Genomic DNA, 13,662 nt, shown 5'->3' with positions numbered 1-13,662 from the left:
TGTTGCTTTACATCAACTATACTTTAGTTTGCTCTCAAGTTAAAGATCTTTCCGAAATAGTTTTCGTACAAAATCTTTTTGAACCGATGAAAGTTTTTCGCTGCACTAATTCAAACCCCCCCCCCCTCTTAGTGCTCTTGTTCCTAACATTTATAACTTTTTCATCGGGTGGAATTGTAATATCGTAGGCATAGAGTATTCTAGTGATTATGCCACCATTTGGAAGCATCAAGTCCTTTTTAGATATTTCTATCATGTTTTGTTGGATAAGGTAACCAAAGTAATTGTTGTATCCCTTCATGGTCTAATACATGGTTCCTAGTTCCATTTGGCTTACTTCATCATGATGATATTGTTTAGGGAGAATGATACTAATTAGGATGTGATAAAGTATTTTAGTGTTTAATGGTAGTAAATGCTCACAATTTTTTGGAAGTATCATTAAGTTGGGATTCCCAAAAATTGTTCCTAAGGCATCAACATAAGTGGTCCCAATTGTTTCATCATCTCATTGTCCGCTAAAATAACAACATCATTCGTTCACCGGGATGCCTATGATGTCGCAAATAGATCTATCCGTAATGGATATATGATGTCCTAATATATAGGTTGATACCCTTTCTTCTTCATCTACATGTAGATTATTATAAAATAACCTAACAAGTCTTGGGTAGATAGGTTCACTTATTTGTAAGATTGGGAGAAGGTCTAGATTTACAAACAATTGAATAGGTTTTAAATCACTTAGTTCATCTAAATCAACATATTTTCCCTTATGAACATGTTTAGATTCTATGGATGCAAATTTTAGGGCATGTTGATGTGAATCGAAAAGTGTGGAATCATAGTTTTCTTCTAATCTCCTCTTCCCTTTGTTCCTAGAGGATCTTCTAGAACCCATAAATACTGCTATTATGAAGATAAACAATGAGCAAGAGTAGATGATATAAAAGAGAAATCAAAGCCTTTTAGAGAATACCTTAGTTGAGATCTTCAAGAAGATGTAGGATTGATCCTTGATCTTATAGGAAATAGGGAGTTTTGGGCAGCTAGAGGGAGAGAATGGAGTTCAAATGAGGTTTGGAGCTGCAAGGGTGAGTGGAAAATGAGTTAGGGTTGGTTCTATCATCGGCCCTAGCTCGGTTTTAAAGGGGGGCAGATTGCGGGCGGTGGCACCACTGGTTGGGCAGTGCTACCGCCTGCCACCCGTGGCAGTTGGCGGTGCTACTGCCAACTGGGCGGTGCCACTGCCTATAGGCAATAAGCACTGCTTACAAGGGTGTGTGGGTTAATGTGGGTGATTTCAATTTGAAGAGAGTTTTTGTTTGTGGAGCACACAACCCTAATTACATAATCATGTAAAAATTCACATCACAAGAGGTGAAGATTCGTACGTTCATGATCGATCTTTCATACTATACCTAAATGTCATATAGAACTCATATGTTTTTAATATGTTCATGACTCATCATGCAAGCATCGTAAGCCTCGAAATATATAACTCAAGTTCATCATACAAATTCGTATGCAAACTTGGCTCGCAACCCGTAAGTTCATGATCTTGTAAGATATAGTTGGATCCGAAAAATATTGAGGAAGGATTGTATCTGATAAATCCAGAAATCTGGAGGATGTGTGAAGGGGAATTCATGCATAAGAGTTTATAAGTTTCAAATTTTGAGGGATCAAACTTAAGTGTTTATCACACAGGATTGCATTATTAACGTATGGAGTATAAGTATCATTTTGTAATTGATAGTTTTAATTCTACTGATCCTCTTTTTGTTATTTTAGCTAGAGAGCGTTATGAGTCATTTTGGATCTCTGGTCATAAACCTTGAGAACCCAAAACGCAAGATATCATCTCTTGCTCCTAGCTTGTGATGGTATACATTTCTAAAGAAGAGGATGATTTTTAGGTACCCATTTGACCTTGGGTGCCTCAAAAATCGATCTATATTGCTTATCATGTTGCATGAAATTCTTTATGGTTCCTTTAGGAACCCAAATCAATTTGTTTGGACTACACTTTTTAAATAGACAATGATAAGCTTTATATCCACGTTTGCAACAAAAGTTGCATTTGTTTTGGGGCGAAATATGTAAGATAGAGCCTTTAACGAAGGTGGTTGGATTTTGGTGAGAGCTACTTATAAATCTGATTCTACTTCTTTTATGAACGTGACCCTTATTGGTAAGGATCATGTTCAATGACTTGCTACCAACCTCAAATTTCTTTAAGGTATCCTTGAGTAGCAAATTCTCCTTTTGGAGTATTTCTAAATCATGGTATTTCGTATATGGAGCTAAACTATCACTATGCTTAACTTTTAATTTATTGAAATTACTAACAAGAAAATCATGCTCCTTTTTTAATAATTTATATTTTCTACTAATTATTTTGCATTCATCAAATAAATCATGGAAAGCATTTAATAATTCATCAAATGATAAATTTACATCAATTGAACTTGATACCTCCTCTCCAATGGTCATTAGTACATAATGAGCAACTTGCTCGGTGTTGGGCTCCTCTTCTTCAGATGCACTTGAGTCATCCCATGTTGCTTTGATCGCCTTCTTTTTTGGTGTTCTCTTCTTGGCTTGGGGACATTCACTTTTATAGTGTCCCGGCTTCTTGCATTCGTAGCAAATTACTTGGTCTTTCTTGGGTTCAAATTTATTTTTAGTATCATTTTTAAATTTGTTTCTTTTAATAAATTTTTTGAATTTCCTTGTTAAAAGTGCCAAGTCATTGTCAAAGTCCTTATTACTTGAGTTTTCTCTCAAGTGGTCTTCTTGAGTTCAAAGTGCCATATCCTTCCTGTTCTTTGGAAGGGTGTCCTCATGCTCTTCATTAGCTTTGCATATTATTTCGTAGGTCATTAGTGACTCAATTAATTCTTCAAGAGGAAAATTGTTTAAATCTTTGGCCTTTTGAATGGCCGTGACTTTAGGGTCCTAACTCTTTGGAAGGGATCTTAAAACTTTATTAACGAGCTTGAAATCTGAAAAACCTTTACTGAGTCCTTTCAGACCATTAACGATATCCGTAAAACGGGTGTACATGTCTCCTATGGTCTCACTCGGTTTCATTTGAAATAGTTCATAAGAATGTACTAAAATGTTGATTTTTGACTCTTTCACTCTACTCATGCCTTCATGAGTCACTTCGAGTGTGTGCTATTGAATCTCGGATTTTGATGATGAAACCAATTGATAAGTATTTATCTTTTAACCTGCGTTTTGAGTGACGCAAGATTCTTCAATCAAGATGAGATAATTAAAGCAGAAAGAATCATGTTGTGCCGGAGGAAAACATGTCAGAAGATTGGACGTCAGACCGGTAGATCGATCGACGTATCGACAGAAGGCTTCGGACCATAGATTCGGGCATCGGGTTAAGAAGAGTGAATATTGCGCCAAGGATATCGGAGTTGCAGAGTCAATTGGTCGATTGGGCAATAGGCCGCAAAAGAGAACAACGCGCCGAAGAATCAGACGAAGCATCAAGGGACCAATGACATACTGGACAACTTGATTAATGCTTAGTATTAATTGTCTAGATTAAAGTATATTTTACATGTGCAAGATTAACTACGATAGCAAGGCATGAAGCAAAATGAAGTCCAGGAGTTAAGGACACGATTTGGATGGGAGTTCGAGAGTTCGTCGGAAGTCCGGACGTTCATCGGAAGTTTTGACGGAACCAGCCGAGAAGTCTCGGAGCTTGCCAGAGAAGCTCATCAGAACTCACCAAGAAGATCATCATGAAGTCCAAGAGCTTATTGGGAGTCCGCTAGAACATTACCGAGAGATCGTCGGAAGTTCGTCGGAAGATCGTCGGAAGCTCGCTAGAAGAATAGACTTATGAACTTGTTTAGCTTAGGTTATGTCTTAGGAATCGTAGTTAACATGTAATTGGGCTTGGATTTGTGCTAACCCAATTAATGGCTAGTTAGGCCCATGTAAGAACTGTGTTGGGCCCAATAAGAAGCCCAAACAGTGCCCCAAGAAGTCTCACCGTCATGGCATAGTCTTCGAGACTATGTCAAGCGATGGTACCACCAGTCTAGGCGATTGTATCGCCCCTAGCAGGGTGTCAGGCGATGATACCGCCAGTTTGGGTGATGGTACCGCCTAGCACTATGCCCCAGGCGGTGGTACCTGTTAGGATCGGAGCGGCACTAAGAGGGGGGGGTGAATTAGTGCAGCGGATTAAAACTTTGATTTTAATAAAATCTTTCGTACGATAAGAACGGAACTTGAAAAGTTTAACTTGAAAGCGTATTCTTAAAGTTGCGCAGCAAGGGTAATAAGGAACTAAAGCAGTAAGAAGATTTGCAGTAATGTAAATGACAATAATAAAATGTAAACCAGAGATTACGCCGATTTTTAGAGTGGTTCGGTCAAATGACCTACTCCACTTGCGAGGCCCCTCTTCGATGAGGCTCCCACCTTCCACTAGCAAGTCTCTAGAAATGGAAGGGTAAACACCCCTCTTACAACCTTTTACAAGCAGCTCAACCTCTTACAAATTTTCAATAAGAAAGAAGGAGGAGAACTCTCTAGCAAATTGAAAACAAGACTTGCTAAGACTTTCTAAGACTTTTCTCTCAATCAAAATGCTTCTCAAAAGTTGTAACCTCAGCTGAGATTTGAGGGGTATTTATAGGCCTCAAGAGGATTCAAATTTTGGGCTCCAAAATTTGAATTTTCTTAGGGTTCCCGGTGCTGGAGGTGCCACCGCCCAGCTAGGCGGTGCCACTGCCCAACCAGGCGGTGCCACCGCCCAGCGCTCGGGTGCTGGACGGTGCAACCGCCCAGCCAAGGAGGTGTCACCGCCCAGCTCTCGGGTGCTGGGCGGTGCCACCGCCCAGCCAGGCGGTGCCACCGCCTAGCACTCCGATTTCACTAGTTTGGCTTAATTTAAGCCCAAACCATATCTGACTTTGGGCCCAGTTGGCCCCTAACCAGGATATAGGATTATCTATTAATCCTAATCCTAATTACAAGTGAACTACATAATAAAAACACATCCTAAGCAAGCTTTCAACCGCGAACGTCGAGTCTTGTTTCGGCGAGCTTTCCGACGAACTTCTTCCGACGGACTCCCATCAAGCTCCCGATCTTGTGATGACTTTAACGAGTAGCCGAGCCTTCTCGGTGATCTCCGTGAACCTCCGACGATCTCTTCGGCAAAATTCCGATAGGTTCCCGATTTCTTCTCGGTTGGTTCCGGCAGCATCTCCGACGATTCTTCGGACTCTTAAACGTCCATCGATCTTGACTCCGGTATTCTTGCTTTGTGTTTTCTGGTTATCGTAGTTAATCCTGCACACTTAACTCAATAATATGGATTAGATCAATTAACCCATCAATTGATTTCATCATCAAAATCTGAGATTCAACAATCTCCCCCTTTTTGATGATGACAATCAATTGATGACGGAGTTAAACATAACTCCCCCTATCTATATGTCATATTATGAGAAGATGAAAACACTTGAATTTCATCCATTGAATTCAAGCATAAACTGATAAGTTATAACCGTAGAGCTTATCGTTATTCTCATTAAGCAATAGTAAATGCGAAACTTCGATGAAAATCATAAATCAAATGATATGGGACAATTTTTACTACGATAGGAGATAAAGATTTTCAACATGAATTTCATGATATCGATGTAAGGCATGCTTTCAATATGATCAATCAATCTTGTGATATTCTCAAGGATTTTGCAAGGCATATAAGACATTCATATCACACAAGCTTTTGCAATTCATATAAGTCATGCTATTAAAATGATACAAGTCATCACTTTTCTCCCCCTTTGTCATCAACAAAAAGGGAATGAGACTTGAAGCACATAATTTATCATACAAAGATTTTATCATTCAAAATTAAGTATGCTAAAATATTTACGCAGAGTTCATCTTAAAGGAAAATTCAGCATTCATCCATATTATCAAATCTCTTCTTTTTATAAATAACAAAAATTGTAGATGTACAAAGAAGAGATTGGGATAAGAGAAAAAAAATTTTAAGTAGTAACTCCAATAAGTCAAGATCATAATTCGAATACAAATCCATTCAAATTCAATTCGTCAACTTGAAACTCATAATCAAGCCATCAAAATCAATTTCAAGATTCAAAATATCATAAAATCATTAATCTTGATCAGATGGAAGCGGTGTTTGACTCAAGATAGGATAAGATAATTTAACAAGTCACCGAGGAACGGAGAGAGAATAAAAAACTTTACGGAAAATCCATTCAAACAAGTTTATTCTTAGGGACAATTTAACATACCTAATTCCCTTCTAATGAATTCAAATTGGTCTTCATTCAAAGCTTTTGTAAATATATCTGCTAAATGATGCTTTGTGTCAATGAATTCTAGAACAACATCATTGTTAAGGACATGATCGCGTATGAAATGATGCCTAACGTCGATGTGCTTAGTTCTAGAGTGCTGAATTGGATTTTTAGTAAGGCATATGGCACTAGTATTATCGCATTTTATGGGAATATTTTTAAAGTGAATTCCATAGTCTTCTAATGTATTTTTCATCCAAATTACTTGTGCACAACATGCACTTGCAGCAATGTATTCGGCTTCCGCCGTAGATAGTGCAACTGAATTTTGTTTCTTGGAAGTCCAAGAAACAAGTGCATGTCCTAAAAATTGGCATGTTCCGGATATACTTTTTCTATCTATCCTGCATCCGCCAAAATCGGCATCTGCATAAGCTATTAGATCGAATTTTTCAGATTTTGGATACCACAATCCTAAATTTGGAGTTCCTTTAAGATACCTAAATATTCTTTTAACACTCTTAAGATGAGATAATTTAGGATTAGATTGAAACCTAGCGCAAAGTCCTACACTAAACATAATATCCGGTCTAGTCGCGGTGAGGTAGAGTAGACTACCTATCATTCCCCTATATGTTTTTTGATCGAAATTTTCACCACTTTCATCCATATCTAACTTAGTCGCAGTACTCATAGGGGTGTTTATTGCTTTTGAATTATCCATGTTAAATCGTTTTAACAATTCTAATGTATATTTAGATTGGTTAAGAAATATGCCATCACTAAGTTGTTTGATTTGTAATCCCAAAAAGAAGGTTAATTCACCTATTAAACTCATTTCAAATTCAAGACTCATACATTTGGCAAATGATTCACATAGTGATTCATCCGAAGAGCCAAAAATAATATCGTCAACATAAATTTGCACAATAAGAAAATTATTTTCAAAATATTTAATAAACAATGTAGTATCAACCTTGCCTTTAGTAAAATTATTTAAAATAAGAAAGGAACTAAGCCTTTCATACCAAGCTCTAGGAGCTTGTTTCAAGCCATAGAGGGCCTTAGTCAATTTGAGTACATGATTAGGAAGAAGAGAATTTTCAAATCCGGGAGGTTGTTCGACATATACTTCTTCGGAAATAAAACCATTCAAGAAGGCACTTTTAACATCCATTTGAAATAGTTTAAAATTATTACTACTAGCATAGGCAAGGAGCATCCTTATGGCTTCTAATCGAGCCACGGGAGCGAAGATTTCTTCGTAATCGATACCTTCTTCTTGGTTGAAACCTTTGGCCACTAATCTAGCCTTGTTTCTAACCACGATACCATTTTCGTCTTGCTTGTTTCTAAAGACCTACTTAGTACCTATGACTAAGTGGTCACTTGGTCTAGGAACAAGCTTCCATACCTCATTCCTCTCAAATTGGTTCAATTCTTCTTGCATTGCAATGACCCAAAAATCATCTTTTAAGGCTTCGTCATTGCATTTAGGTTCAATTTGAGAAAGGAAAGCGGCGTTAGCACAGAAATTTTTGAAAGAAGAACGAGTTTGAACCCCTTTTGATGTATCTCCTATAATTTGCTCTTTTGGATGAGCATCTACATACTTCCATTCTTTTGGTAAAGAAATTTCGGAAGAAGATGCATTCAAATGGCTATTTTGAGGAGAGGGTTCATTTAAATTCAAATTATCAAAACCAAGATCATCATCAAAATCATTTTTCTTTAAATCAGAAATTTCATTAAAAACTACATGAATAGACTCTTCAATTACTAAAGTTCTTTTATTAAAAACCCGAAAAGCTTTAGAAACGGAAGAGTAACCAAGAAAGATGCCTTCATCGGATTTAGCATCAAATTTTCCTAAAGCATCCCTTTCATTTAAAATAAAGCATTTACAACCAAAAACTTTAAAATAGGAGATGTTTGGTTTTTTGTTATTCCATAATTCATAGGGAGTTTTGGATAAGGATGGTCTTATTAGGACTCTATTCATGATGTACCAAGCCGTATTTACGGCTTCGGCCCAAAAGTACTTAGGTAAACTATGTTCATTCAACATAGTTCTTGCCATTTCTTGTAGGTTTCTATTTGTCCTTTCAACTACTCCATTTTGTTGAGGATTTCTTGGAGTTGAGAAGTTGTGATTGTACCTATTACTTTCGCAAAAATTTTGAAAGTCACGGTTTTGGAATTCACCACCGTGATAACTCCGAATTGATGAAATCATGAAGCCTTTTTCGTTTTGAGTGAGTTTACAAAATTTAGAGAAACACTTGAAGCAATCACTTTTGTGAGCTAAGAAATAGGTCCAAGTGTATCTAGAGTAGTCATCCACAATCACAAAAGCATATTTGCTTCCACCTAGACTTGTTGTATCAATTGGTCCAAATAAGTCCAAATGGATCAATTGTAATGGTCTAGTAGTGCTAATTTGATTTTTTGGTTTGAAGCTTGTTTTTATTTGTTTGCCTAGTTGACATGCATCGCATACTTTGTCCTTAATAAACTTTATATTTGGAATTCCTCGTACTAATTCTTGAGATGAGATCTTAGATATTGTTTTCATGCTTGCATGGCCTAATCTCCTATGCCAAAGCCAAGCATCATCTTTTATGGCGGAGAAGCACATTTCATTACTTAGTTCATCAAGATTGATGGTATAGACATTATTTTGTTTTAAAGTAATCATAGTCATGTTATGATTTGGTTTTTCAATAATGCACATATTTGATTCAAATCTAACGATGTAACCTTTATCGCATAGTTGACTAATACTCAAGAGATTATGTTTCAATCCATCAACTAGTAAGACATCATCAATGGAAAAATTAAATTTGTTACCAATAGTTCCCTTGCCAATGATTTTGCCCTTGTTGTTGTCTCCGAAGGTAACGTACCCTTCTTCTTTGCTAGTGAGCATAGAGAAATGAGATGGATCTCCAGTCATATGTCTTGAGCATCCACTATCGAGATACCATCTCTTGCTCCTAGCTTGTGGGTTTGTCTACAAAAGAGGATGATTTTTAGGTACCCATTTGATTTTGGGTGCCTCAAAAATTGACCCACTAACTTTGTTATTTATTATTGAATTCTTTATAGTTCCTTTAGGAACCCATATTAATTTTTGTGAACTAATTTTCCTAAATGGGCATTTGTAGGTAATATGTCCGGATTTGCAACAAAAGTTGCATTTCATATAAGAGGAAACATGTAATGTAGGTCCTTTTATGAAAGTGGTAGGATTTTGATATAATCCTTTTACAAATCCAATTCCATTTCTATTTGCGATGTGACCCTTGTGTGCAAGGATCATATCTAATCCTTTGCTACCAACCTTAAACTTGTTTAAAGTTTCCTTAAGAAGCAAATTTTCATTTTTTATTGCTTATAAGTGCTCACACTTAGAGCATGGAGGAGTTTGAAGACTATCAAACTTATCTTGTAGCAAAGCATGCTCTTTCTTTAAGATACTTAACTTCTTGCTAACAGTTCTACATTCATCAAATAATTCATGAAAAGCGATAGATAGTTCTTCAAAAGATAAATCTTCATTAAATAAATCACATACCTCTTCTCCTAACGCCATTAGCGCGTAATGAGCAACTTGCTCGGTGTTGGACTCCTCTTCTTCGGATGCGCTTGAATCATCCCACGTTGCCTTGAACGCCTTCTTCTTTGATGTTCTCTTTTTGACTTGAGGACAATCGTTCTTATAGTGTCCCGATTTTTTGCATTCATAGCAAATCACTTGGTCCTTCTTTTGTTCAAATTTATTTTTAAATTTGTTCTTTCTTAAGTATTTCTTAAATTTTTGAGTCAAAAGTGCAATGTTATTGTCACTGTCCTCATCACTTGATGTTCTTTTCAAGTGGTCTTCTTGTGATTTGAGTGCCATATCCTTCCTATTATTTGGAAGGGGGTTCTCGAGCTCGTCATGAGCTTGACATGTCATTTCGTAGGTCATTAGAGACCCAATGAGTTCTTCAAGAGGGAATGCTTTAAGGTCTTTGGCCTCTTGAATGGCCGTAACTTTTGGATCCCAACTTTTAGGGAGGGATCTTAAGATTTTAGTTACTAGTTCAAAGTTAGTAAAATCTTTACCAAGAGCTTTGAGTCCATTGATGACATCCGTAAACCGGGTGTACATGTCTCCGATGGACTCACTTGGTTTCATTCGGAAAAGTTCGTAAGAGTGCACAAGGATGTTGATTTTGGACTCTTTCACTCGGCTAGTGCCTTCATGAGTGACCTCAAGGGTTCTCCAAATATCAAAAGCCGAATCACACATTGAAACACGATTAAATTCGTTTTTGTCTAATGCACAAAACAAGGCATTCATAGCCTTTGCATTTAAAGCAAAAACCTTCTTCTCCGATTCATTCCATTCGCTCATTGGAAGAGAAGATTTTTGAAATCTATTCTCAACAATAGACCAAAGCTCAAAGTCCATAGAAATGAGGAAGATCCTCATGCGAGTCTTCCAATATGTGTAATCCGACCCATTAAACAAAGGTGGTCGTGCAATAGAGTGGCCCTCTTGCATACCGGAGTAAGCCATCTCTCTTGGGTATTAAATCAAATATGAGAGATAACCTCGCTCTGATACCACTTGTTAGGATCGGAGCGGCACTAAGAGGGGGGGGTGAATTAGTGCAGCGGATTAAAACTTCGATTTTAATAAAATCTTTCGTACGATAAGAACGGAACTTGAAAAGTTTAACTTGAAAGCGTATTCTTAAAGTTGCGCAGCAAGGGTAATAAGGAACTAAAGCAGTAAGAAGATTTGCAGTAATGTAAATGACAATAATAAAATGCAAACCAGAGATTACGCCGATTTTTAGAGTGGTTCGGTCAAATGACCTACTCCACTTGCGAGGCCCCTCTTCGATGAGGCTCCCACCTTCCACTAGCAAGTCTCTTGAAATGGAAGGGTAAACACCCCTCTTACAACCTTTTACAAGCAGCTCAACCTCTTACAAATTTTCAATAAGAAAGAAGGAGGAGAACTCTCTAGCAAATTGAAAACAAGACTTGCTAAGACTTTCTAAGACTTTTCTCTCAATCAAAATGCTTCTCAAAAGTTGTAACCTCAGCTGAGATTTGAGGGGTATTTATAGGCCTCAAGAGGATTCAAATTTTGGGCTCCAAAATTTGAATTTTCTTAGGGTTCCCGGTGCTGGAGGTGCCACCGCCCAGCCAGGCGGTGCCACCGCCTGGCACTCCGATTTCACTGGTTTGGCTTATTTAAGCCCAAACCATATCTGACTTTGGGCCCAGTTGGCCCCTAACCAGGATATAGGATTATCTCTTAATCCTAATCCTAATTACAAGTGAACTACATAACAAAAACACATCCTAAGCAAGCTTTCAACCGCGAACGTCGAGTCTTGTTTCGGCGAGCTTTCCGACGAACTTCTTCTGACGGACTCCCATCAAGCTCCCGATCTTGTGATGACTTTAACGAGTAGCCGAGCCTTCTCAGTGATCTCCGTGAACCTCCGACGATCTCTTCGGCGAACTTCCGATAGGTTCCCGATTTCTTCTCGGTTGGTTCCGGCAGCATCTCCGACGATTCTTCGGACTCTTAAACGTCCATCGATCTTGACTCCGGTATTCTTGCTTTGTGTTTTCTGGTTATCGTAGTTAATCCTGCACACTTAACTCAATAATATGGATTAGATCAATTAACCCATCAATTGATTTCATCATCAAAATTCGAGATTCAACAGTACCGCCAGACCTAGGCGATGGTACCGCCCAGGGCAGTGTTAGTTAGACTGACACTGGGCGGTGATACCACCTTGTGCAAGCGGTGGTACTGCCCATGCTCAGGGAACCTGGGATGGAAACGTTTTAGACTCCAAGTTTAAATCAACTTGAAGCCTATAAATACCCCTCTCATCCCTGGTTAAAGCACACAAGCACAAAGTATTCAATAGTAAGAAAACGCTGCTACAATCTCTTTAGAAATTCCCTCCTCCACTCTAAGTTTAGAATTATGTAAGTGGAGTGTGAGTGCTTATATGGGTTGTCTCATAAACCCGTGAAAAGGAGAAGAGAGGTGTAAAAGGTGATTGACCTTCGCCTATTGAAGGAAGGCCTCTAGTGGACGTCGGTGACCTCGTTGGAGGAGGAAGCCAAAAGTGGATGTAGGTCATATTGACCGAACCAATCTAAAACTCTGGTTTGCATTTACTTCCTGCCATTTACATACTACAAACCTCTTTATAGCTTACTGCCTTCAATATATTTATGTACGCTTTTAAAGTATTACCTTTATGAAATGGTTTTTCGTCGGAAATAGTTTTTATCGTATGAAGTTGTTTAAACCGACGTTATTTTATCGCTGCACTAATTCACCCCCCAGTGCCGACCCTTGATCCTAATAATTGGTATCAAAGCCTCGTGATTTCTCAATTGGTTTAACACCCAAGAGAAATTGCTCTTTTTGGCTTTCAAGAGGGTCACTCTCTCGTTCGTTCTCCCTTTTTCAATGGGACGGACTACACTTATTGGAAAACTCGAATGAGAGTTTTCTTGCTTTCATTGAATCTCGATTTATGGCACATAGTCGAATCTAGTTTTCAAAGGTCTTCTTTTCTAATGAACCATTAAAATGATTTGGAGAAGAAAGTTTTTTCTCTAAATGCAAAGGCTATGAATGTCTTATTTTACGCTTTAGACAAAAACGAGTTTAATTGAGTTTCTACTTACGAAATGGCTTTCGACATTTGGCATATTCTTGAAACCACTCATGAGGCACAAGTAGCTTAAAAGATTTGAAAATTAATTTTTTAATGCATGATTTTAAACTTTTTCGAATGAAACCAAGCGAAACCATTGGAGACATGTATACTTGTTTTACGGATGTCGTCAATAGTTTAAAAGCACTTGGTAGAAGTTTTTCGGATTTTGAACTCGTTAACAAGATTTTACGATCGCTTTCAAAAAATTCAGATTAAAAAATAATGACAATACAAGAATCAAAGAACTTGAACCATTTTTCGATTGAAGAACTAATTGGTTCATTGATCACATATGAAATGATGTGCAATGCACTTGAAGAACTTGAGAACCACCTTCCAAAGAACAGGAAGGATTTGGGACATAGAACAATTGAAGACCACTCGAGCATAAGCTCAAGTGATGGTAAATTTAAACCACAAATGAAATTTAAAAAGTTCATGAAATAAAAATTAAAAAGCAAAAAGAACAGAGTTACTTGCTTTAAACACAAGAAGAAGAACACAAATTGGGATGAATCGAGCTCCTCCAAAAATAAGAAGAAAATCAACAAAGGTAAGGTGGCAAACTATGCCTTAACCGTTTTCAA

The sequence above is a fragment of the Musa acuminata genome, chromosome BXJ1-2 (assembly GCF_036884655.1).
Source record: "Musa acuminata AAA Group cultivar baxijiao chromosome BXJ1-2, Cavendish_Baxijiao_AAA, whole genome shotgun sequence".
NCBI classification, from domain to species: domain Eukaryota; kingdom Viridiplantae; phylum Streptophyta; class Magnoliopsida; order Zingiberales; family Musaceae; genus Musa; species Musa acuminata.
The sequence above is the reverse complement of the archived record's forward strand: the minus strand, read 5'-3'. Positions refer to the sequence as shown.